This window comes from Hemitrygon akajei, chromosome 1 (assembly GCF_048418815.1).
Source record: "Hemitrygon akajei chromosome 1, sHemAka1.3, whole genome shotgun sequence".
NCBI lineage: Eukaryota > Metazoa > Chordata > Chondrichthyes > Myliobatiformes > Dasyatidae > Hemitrygon > Hemitrygon akajei.
The window spans coordinates 58718139-58729052 of record NC_133124.1 but is presented as its reverse complement, the minus strand read 5'-3'; positions in this window follow the sequence as shown (position 1 = coordinate 58729052).

Below are 10914 nucleotides of genomic sequence, written 5' to 3'. Positions count from 1 at the left end.
TCTCCTGAAGGGGCCAGTAAGAAAGGGAGAGGCAAAAAAAGATTGGAAACAGATTTTCATATTTTAGACATTGAAAGGTTAAGGGGGTGGAGAGTATTTGTAGGGTGGGAACAGTTCCAAAAGAAATTGGAACTGAAGGCACTGAAATTGAAAGAAAACAGAGTTGTCAGAGAACAAGTAGACTGGGGTGAAGTTAAAGAGAAAAGGAAGGATGAGATCATGAAAGGTTTTGACACTTGGTTTTACTGGCAAGTTCCTGTGGACAGAAAAATAGTGCAATTTAGAATCCTCCCAGCAGAATGCTGAATGAATTGGAAGTGATGGAAATTAGATGTGTGCAAGCCAATCGAGCTCTGGAACAGTCACACATTTTTAACCACGGCGTTGCGGGCTCAACCCTAAATACAGCACCAGGTAGATAATTCTGACTCAGTGGCAAGATCTGGCGTTAATCATTGCCCCAAGGATGAAGGAATTGTATTATTCACCCATGAATAATAGCTACCTATCTGTAGTATCCAAGCATTGACACTTTTTGTCAATCAATATTTTCCATTGCAGATCTCTCTTGATTTCATTGACTCCTTACATTATTTTATTTTGTAGTCATTTTACAAGCTCAATCCCCCCCATTCAGAAACTAAAGGAAAAATGGGGGTGTGATCAATCGCATCTGTAGAAGTTTGTTGAAGGTTTAGATATCATGCCGAATCTCTGCAAACTCTTAAAGAAGTAGAGTTACTATCGTACTTTCTTTGTAATTGTATTTACGTGCTGGGCCCAGGAAGGTCCTCCGAAGTAATAACACCTGGGAATTTAAAGTTGTTGATTGTCTCCACCTCTGCTCCTCTGATGAGGACTGGCTCTTGGGCCTCTGGCTTTCTTCTCCTGAAGTCTATAATCAGCTCCTTGGTCTTGCTGACATTGAGTAAGAGGTTGTTGTTATGACACCACTCAGACAGAGTTTCAATCTGCCTGCTAGATACATGCTGATTCATCACCAGTTTTGATTTGGCCTATGACAGTGATGTCGTCAGCAAACTTCAATATGGCACTAGAGCTGTGCTAAGCCACCCAGTCATAAGTCTAAATTGAGTAGGGCAGGGGACTAAGCATACAGTCTTTCAGTTGCACATAAATGATCCCATGATCTAGTTTCACAGAGCAAGAATGTTTTCACTTTTGTCTTGAGGAAAATGTGTTCCACAATCAGTATGCCAAAGAGACTATTTGGTTTTGATCGTATTGCTGCTTGTGGGGACTTGCTGGCACAAATTAGTTGGAGTGTTTACAACAATGACTGCACTTTACATGAGAAAATCTGCAAGAGATGTGAAAAGTATGTTTATAAAATATTATTCTTCCTGTAGTATTTTACCCAAGCATGGTTTGATGATGAATAGTGACACCTGAACACTATCCATCCCCACCTTTTCGGATGTGGTGCAAGCTTATCTTCAGAGAGTAATGAATACTGGAAATCCAGTTTGACTTTTTCCCACTATTGCAAAGATGTCAAATTCAATGACATTATTTTCACTATCGCAAGGATGTCATTTATTACCTGTATTCCCACCACTGTTGAACTATACTTACAGAAATAATAACCTATCAATATAGTTCACAGGAAACTTTTAAAATCATTATCACGTCAAGCCACATAAGGAGGTCATAGCATCGTAGACAGTGCATGGAAAAAGGGTTTTCAGCCCTCAAGTTCTTGCTGACAATCAGAATCAAAATCCAAATCACTTACAACAGTCGTGAGGGCGTGGAAGATGTTGGAGTCAATTGTTAAGGATGTGTACATGGAAGCACATGATAAAATAGGCAAAGTCAAGATGGTTTCCTTAAAGGAAAATCTTGCCTGATAAATCCATTAGAATTCTTTGAGGAAATCACAAGCAGGATAGACAAAGGAGAATTGGTGGGTGTTGTGTACTTGGATTTTCAGAAGGTCTTTGACAAGGTGCCACATGAGAGACTGCTTAACAAGATAAGATGAGAAATTACTGGAAAGATGCTACTATGGATAGAGCAGTGGCTGAAGGCAAAGCATGGGAACAAAGGGAGTCTTTTCTGATTGGCTGCTGGTGGCTAGTGGTGTTCCATTGGGGTCAGTGTTGGGACTTCTTTTTATGTCATATGCCAATGATTTGGATGACAGAATTGATGGATTTGGGCCAAGATTGCAGATGAAACAAAGATAGGTGGAGGAGCAGGTAGTGTTGAGGATGCAGGGAGGCTGCAGAAAGACTTGGACAGATTAGTAGAGTGGGCAAAAAAATGACAACAAATGGAATATATTGTCAGGAAATGTATGGTCATGCACTTCGGTAGAACAAATAAAAGTAAACACTAGTTTCTAAACAGGGAGAACATTCAAAAATCCAAGGTGCAAATGGACTCGGGAGTCCTCATGAAGGATTCCCTAAAGACTAATTTGCAGGTTGAGTCCCTGGTGAGGAAGGCAAGTGCAATGCAAGCGTTCATTTCAAGAGGACTAGAATATAAAAGCAAGAATGTAATACTGAGACACTGGTGAGGCCTCACTTGTATTTTGAGCAGGATTGGGCCCCTTATTTAAGATGAGCTGACATTGGAGAGGGTTCAGGAGGGTCATGAGAATGAAAGGTTTATCAAATGAGGAGCGATGGATGGCTCTGGGCCTGTACTTCCTGGAATGTAGAAGAATGGGGGAGGGTCTCAGGATCTCATTGAAACCCATTGAATGTTGAAAAGCCTGGAGATAAAGTGGATGTGCAGAGAATGTTTCCTTTGGTGGGGGAGTCTAGGACCTGAGGACATGGTCTCAGAATAGAGGGACATTCACTGAGAACAAAGATGAGGAGGAACTTCTTTAGCTAAGGGGTGGTGAATCTGTGGAATTTGTTGGCACTGGCGGCTGTGGAAATTAGGGCATTGGGTATATTTAAGACTGAGATTAGTAGGTATTTGATTAGCCAATGCTTGAAAGGTTAAGGGGTGTGGGCAGGAGAATGGAGTTGAGGGGAAATGGATCAGCCATGATGAAATGGTGGAGCAGACTCGGTGGGCCGAATGGCCTAATTGTGCTTCTATGTCTTATGGTCTTATAATGATGGAAGGAGTTGTTTAGAATGCTCTGCACTGCCTGCATTCTTCATTCACGGCTTCTGCAATGTACCCATTTGTACACTTGAGTGCTCAGTGCTTTCTCAGACTCTGTGTTCAGCAATCACTGTTCAAGGAATGATGATTTCTTTTTCAGTGCCTTAACATGCATGTTCTATGTTGTACATATCTCATGATCACATGGAAGGGCAGGAATCGCTTCTTTCCAGTAGATCACAAATTTTGTTTTCAGATGTGAGGCCACGATTTTTCAATGATCCTTTTGCGTAGTAAAGCTTAACCAGCAGGTACTGGGGCCTAAAAGCTGCTAATGAATTTTCAGTTTTGATGCTTGCTTTCAGCTATAAGCGGCTCTCGAGATACAGCCAAAGGTCCATATTTTCCAGGGTCATCTTGTGAATGCTTATTGTTGGAGAGCAGTGCTGTGCAGCAAGCAAAATTTAGTGGATGACCTTTGTCCTGAAGTTGATGAGTGTAAGTTTCACTTTTTTGCATGTTTTATCAAAGCGGTGATGATGACTCTGAGCGCAGCCATAAGCATTAACGCAGTTCATCTACGGAGGGTTGGCTAACCTTGGTTCTAAAGTGTATGTGCAGGAGGTTGAATAGCTCTCATTAATTCTGAAGATTACAGGCAGTAAGGCAGTAAAATGTACACCCTTTGTGACTGTAAAATTTTAAATCAGAATATGCATTTTCTTGCTGTCCCATTGGGTTAAATCTGCAGCCATTATGTTCACTATTTTATGTATCAATCTACATAAAACGGTACTGCACAGGAGCAGCCCAATGGCCCGCAACAGGATTCATACTCCTCCATCTGTTTTGCCTGTTTTTGACTAATGTCTCTTAAATGTTAATATTGTATCTGCTTCTACACTCCATTATCTCCACCTCAGTCCATTCAGCACATTCTAGACTGCTGCCACTCTATGTAAAAACCTACCTTACAAATCTGCTTTAAACATTCCCACACTCACCTGAAAGCAATGCCCTTTTATTTGATATTTCCACCATTGAAAAACTACCAACTGCACCTCTCAGTTCTTCCCTCAGCCTTCAACACTCTTGAGTAAAAACATGCTGACTACAAATTAGTTGTTGCAAGTGTCTTGTTTGTTTTATTTCATGCATTTTCATATAATTGTTAAATGTTGTTGATCGTTGTATGCTGCATCAATACACCACTGTAAATTCTTATACATGTATATGGTAAATAAAGTTGATCCTTGATTTTCTCATTTCATTTTGCAATGTGTAATATGTTGGCTTGGGAGAAGGTACTGATTTGCATATCTTTCTATTGGATATGAAGGAATTTGTGGAGAGTTTGTGCTGTCTTCTTAGTATCTTGAAATGCTTGTTGTAGGTAGTGCAACATCCAAAGCATAGAGAGCAAGGATCACTACTGACAAGAGATTTGTGCTGGGTCTGTGGTATTGATAGCCATATGTCCTTTTCCTTGGTTGACCAAATGTCAGGGTACCAAAGGTGATTTGATGCATATTATTGATGTCTGTCTTCACTGAGAATAGGCTACTGAGATGCGAGAAGTCATCCATGTTGCTGGGATTATGACCAGATGTGGGGAGTTAGAAGACAGTCAAGGTTAGCAGACAGATACAAATGTTAGCAAATGTTATGACTGAAACTCTGGCTAAACATATGAACACTTAATTTGCTTACACTGGATTGCTGTACTGTAACATTAAAAAAACTGTGTAAAAATACAAGATATCCCAAGCATGCTACAGGAGCGTTATCAAAATAAAATCAACATTAAGTTAGAGAAAGTGACTTGAAAGGCAGCAAATGCAGCATAGTGTGGTTGCTGGAAATCTCAACGTTAGTAATCTGTTCAGCAAAACAGAAATCCATCTAATGGCACAGTGATAGGAGTCAAAGGAACTCCCCGAGAATTGTAAGACACATATGCTCACTCTGCAAAAACTATTTGAATGTTTCACTAGCAGCTCAACAAACACTCAAAGAGAATGCTTTCTTTTTGCTTACAGCACTTTACTGATAGAAGATACAAGAATTGGCAACGTCTATGTCTGGAACTAAAACTTTTAAAGATGCTAACTTATTTATGTTAATTTACAGTGTTTTCCTTGTTTCAGGTTTAACATTTTCACTTTTTGCTTGTACTGTAATCTGTCATTCACCTAATGTACAGCCTAGCGTCACTTTATGGACATACATTCAATCTATGTATATAGGTTATCATATGTGTTTATATTTATTATTTTTATTATTATTGTTTTCTTTATCCTTTGTGCTGCATTGGACCCAGAGTAACATTTATTTCATTCTCCTTTACACTTGTGTACAGGAAATTACATTAAACAATCTTGAATCATGAATCTTGAATATCCTTCACTTTCTTTAGTGACACCTAGTGACAGAAGTACAAGTATACAGCATGAGATTACATTAAGTTTATACATGTACAGTACTGACTTACGTTTTAACATTTTTCAAAAATCAACATTTGCAAATGTCCACAAGTTTACTGACCTATTCCCATATTACAGCCTCCCAACTAGACACTGTCCACAGATATTGACTCCTTTTGATTCAAAGTTCTGCATGAACTGTTGATCCTTCCAGTACCCTGTCCTTTGAATAGAAGCCAGCTAGCCAAGTCCATAGTTTATCTAACCCTAGACATACAACCCCTGATCCTGTTTTTATGAACAGGTTGTCAACTGATGCCTGAGGAGGAGACACAGAGAACCACCGATTGGGAGTACAAAGAAGCCAGGATAAATGTTAGAATAAATCATTTCAAAGCTACCTTGCCAACAACCTCCTCCCCGACTGGTAACCCAACAGATTTCACCCTCTGTAACACCCTAGCTACATAGGCTAGACTTAAAAAAGAACACCCAAATGAAAGATTTAACATGTTAAAGACTGCATGGTAAAAACAGATTTTTTTCAATAAAGGGAATTTTAAAAGATGGGGATTTTATAAATTATGCTGCCCTCCTGTTCAGGCAGTCACTTGGGATTGAGGTTGACTTGCTTCACTCAGTTCTGTGGGTTTCAAAGCAACCCCTATGCCCACATAGATATTTCAATGGAGCAAGGAAAAGTTCAAAGGTAAAGTGGTGGACAGGTCACTTGGGAAGTTATATAGCATACTAACACAAACTCAAGGTTTGTGGTGCACTCCAGATGTTGCCTCTCCACTTTGAACAGTCATGGACTAGGAATTTGCAGAAGTTAGTGGGGATGTTGCACTTTTTGCTCCTGATTACAGTTAAAGAGCTTGGAAAACAGCACAATTTTGTAGTCTAGAGACAAACATACAAGTAGCATGCTCTGCAGCTCTAAGACAAGTGATCTCTGCTATTTTGCCGATTGAGGCTGTCACTAAATTATATTGAATTGAACTGACTTTATTACTTACATCCTTCATATACTTGAGAAGTAAAAATCTTTACGTTATGTCTCCGTCTAAATGTCCAATGTGCAATTTATAGTAATTTATAATAAGTAATATGTACAACAGGATAGTCAATATAATATAGAAATACAGTTGTGTCAGCATGAATTAATCAGTTTGATGGCCTGGTGGAAGAAGCTGTCCCTGAGCCTGTTGGTCCTGGCTTTTATGCTGCGGTACCATTTCCCAGAGGGTAGCAGCTGGAACAGTTTGTGGTCAGGGTGACTTGGGTCCCCAATGATCCTTTAGGCCCTTTTATTCACACCTGTCTTTGTGAATGTCCTGAACAGTGGGAAGTTCACATCTACAGATGTGCTGGGCTGTCCGCACCACTCTCTGCAGAGTCCTGCGACTGAGGGAAGTACAGTTTCCATATCAGGCAGTGATGCAGCCAGTCAGGATGCTCTCTTGTGCCCCTATAGGAAGATCTTAGGATTTGGGGGCCCATACCAAACTTCTTCAACCATCTGAGGTGAAAGAGGCACTTTTGTGCCTTTTGTTGACCAATGATGTACTAGCATCTAGTCCCTCGAGCATCTCCAGCTGCCATTGATATACCACATAGCCAATACTCTTAGCCCCTGCACTTGTGTAGGCCACGTGGAGTGTTGATCTCAGTAGTTCCCTGCACCTCTGATTTACTGGGGTGAAACGTCCCTCAGTGATTCCCCAGTATGGTTTTCAGCAGCATGTATGATTAGGGAAGAGTAACTCATTCTTCACTAACAAGAATCACTATCCTCCATTCAGAACCCCAAACGGTCCCTCCATGTGAAGCAACACTTCACATTGGTGAGACGCGTCGTAAATTGAGGGGATCGTTCCGTCGAGCACCTCTGCACCGTCTGCCACAAACGGGACTTCCTGTTGGCCAAATTTTTAAATTCCAATTGCCATTCCATTTCCGACTTGTCTATCCATGGCCTCCTCTTGTGCCACCCTCATTGTGGAGGAGCAACACCTTTTATTCTGACTGGATACCCTTCAGCCTCAAACAAAAGAAAATCGGCAGACGCTGGAAATCCAAGCAACACACACAAAATGCTGGAGAAACTCAGCAAGCTAGTTATCTATGGAAGAGTACAGTCGATGTTTCAGGCTATCCTTCAGCAGGGCTCCAACCTGATGGTATGATTATCGATTTCTCTTTCCAGTGAACAAAATTTCCCCACTTCCCTCTATTCCCCACTCTGACCTGTTTACTTCTCACCTGCCTATCACTTCCCCCTGGGTTCCCTCCTTCCCTTTCTATTGTCCTTTCAGGTCAGATCTTCTCTAGCCCCTGTCCTTTCCCACCCACCTGGCTTCACCTAACACCTTCCAGCTAGCCTCTTTCCCTTTCCCCCACCTTTTAATTCAAGCATCTTCCCCCCCCCCCCCCCCCGCCCCAACCTCCCACTTCCCTCTCAGTCCTAAAGACGTGTCTCAGCCCAAAACATCAACTGTTTTACTCTTTTCCATAGTTTGGTGTCAGCTGCTTTGGATTTCCAGCATCTGCAGGTTTTCTTGTGCTTGTGTTTTCAACTCCTTAAGTGGAAAGAAGTTCTTAAATGGATGAAGGTGATGGTGTGGTATCCTCTAACTGCTCGAGTCATGATAAAGTAACCCATTTCTCCAACAGCACCTCGATCCAGCATATGAACCTGTGGCCCTGCAACAACTCTCGGACACATCCTCTTACTTACCCCTTGAACAGGGCCCCACTTAGGAACAGCAGGCCATTGTCTCCCACACCATCACCGACCTTAGAAACTCTGAGGATCTCCCATCCACTGCCACCAACTTCATAGTTTCCTCACCCGCACCTCCCACCCAAGATCCACAAACCTGCCTGTCCAGGTAGATACATTGCTTTTGCTTGTTTCTGCCCCACTGAACTTAATCTGCATACCTCAACTCAGTTTTCTCCCCCCTGCTCAGTCCCTTCCTAGCTACATACATGACATGCTCTTACATTCATACATTCACATGCTCTTGATCTTTTCAATGATTTTAAGTTCCCTGGCCCCCCTCTATTTTCACTATGGATGTGCAGTCCCCATACACCTCCAACTCCCCACCGGGAAAGTCTCAAATCTCTGTTTCTTTCTGGCCACCAGACCAAACTGGTTCCCCTCCACCACCACTCTCCTCCATCTGGCAGAACTTGTCCTCACTCTCCCCTTTGGCTCCTCCCACTTCCTTCTATTTGTTCCAAGCCTACACTGGTATCACACCCCACCTTTTCCTACGCTACATCAACGACTGCATTGATGCTGCTTCCTGCACCCATGTGGAGCTTGTCAACTTCATCAACTTTGCCTCCAGCTTCCACCCTGTCCTCAAATTTACCTGACCATTTCCAGCACCATATATCCTTTCTATGTCTCCAGAGACAGTTTACCTACTGATGTCTATTATAAACTCACTGATTCCCACAGCTACTTGAACGATCCCTTAACCCTGTGACTTGTAAAAATACCATCCCCTTCTCTCAATACCTTCGTCTCCATTGCATCTGCTCTCAGGATGAGGCTGTTCATTTTAGAACTAAGGAAATGTCCTTCTTCATAGAAAGTGGCTTCCCTTCCTTCACCACTGTCCTGAAATGCACCTCTTCCTTTTCGCACATCTGCCCTCACTCCATCCTCCTGCCACCCTATCAGGGATCGAGTTCCTCTTGTCCTCACCTAACACCCCACCACCCTCTGCATTCAGCACATAATTCTCTGTAACTTCCGCCATCTCCGATGGGATCCCACCAACCAGGTATTTCCCTTCCTCCACTTTCTGCTTTCCGCAGGGATCGCTCCATACGCGACTCTCTTGTCCATTCATCCTCCCCCACTTATCTCCCTCCAGGCATTTGTCCTTGCAAGCAGAACAAGTGCTACACATGCCCCTACACCTCCTCCCTTATCACCATTAAGGGCCCTAAATAGTCCTAAGTGAGGCAACATCTTCGCCAGTGAGCCTGTTGGTGTTATAGTGTTCGGTGCTCCCAGTGTGGCTGCCTGTATATTGGTGAGACCACTTCACCAGGCACCTACACTCCACGTGCCAGAAAAAGTGGGATCTCTGAGTAGCCAGCCATTTTATTTCCACTTCCTATTCCAACATGTAGGTCTATGGCCTCCTTGATGAGGCTATGCTCAAGTTGGAGGAGCCACATCAAAATTCTGCCTGGGTAGCCTCCAACTATTGAACTTCCAGTAAGGCCCTTTCCCCATTCCCCCCCTCATCTCCTTACCTGCCCATCACTTCCCTCTTGTGCTCCTCTTTCTTCCATGGTTCTGTCCTCTATCAAATCCCCTAATTCTTCAGCCCCGTTATCTTTCACCTATTAACTTCCCAGCTCTTTACATCACCCCTCCACTTTCCCAGTTTCATCTTTCACCTTGTGTTTCTTCCTCCCCTTCCCCACCTTACTCCAACTCTTTTTTTCTAGTCCTGATGAAGGGTCTCAGCCCAAATGTTGATTATACTCTTTTCCATAGATGCTGCCTGGCCTGCTGAGTTCCTCCAGTATTGTGCTTTGGATTTCCAGCATTTGCAGATTTTCTCATCTATGATTTTTTTTTTGCCTACTTCTACAACGTGCAGTTTGGAGAGTTTTTAAGTGGTATTGTTTCCAAGCCACTTTCAGTAGAGATAAATTTGGAAATTGTATGTGAAGGGTACAATCTTGCATTCAGTTTCCAAGGCTGAAACCATGAGTGGGCTTCACAAATATATTTTAAACTTTTTGAAGCATGCTTGGATTAGATGTGGTAAAATGACCTGATTCTGCACTATACTCTTAAGCATGCCACATTTCTGCTGAACATACAAGTAAAAATCTACAATGCCCATTTAGGTAGCATGAAATATAGATAGAACCTGCCACTGCTAACTGATCACTAAGTACCATACATCCTTCCCGATAAACCATTGGGTTGTTTTTAATGAAAATATAAGAATGAATTTAGGAATTAATTCAGGAGTTTTTAAAGCTGCTGAATCAGTGTTAAAACAGTATTGCCATGGAACAAAGTCAACTCATATCAATTTTGTTTCAGCCATGTTTTAAGTACAGTACTGAACAATCAGTGCCAATTCTTTCAAATTATTTTCCAAGTATCTCTCCAAATTCATTTTTGAGACCCAGGTTTAAATAATCAATTCTAAAATCTTAACTACCGTGCAAGCACTTTGATGGTTTTGCTTTACAGGTGCATGCTGTCCGAATCAATTGAGAGATTTATCAAATCTCAGCTGTGATCAAGCAAATTGCACATGATTTAGGAATTTGACTGAGAAATTACTGCTTGGAAAAAGCATGATCACACCAAATCCATGCCTAATTGTATCTGGATAGTATTTTATTG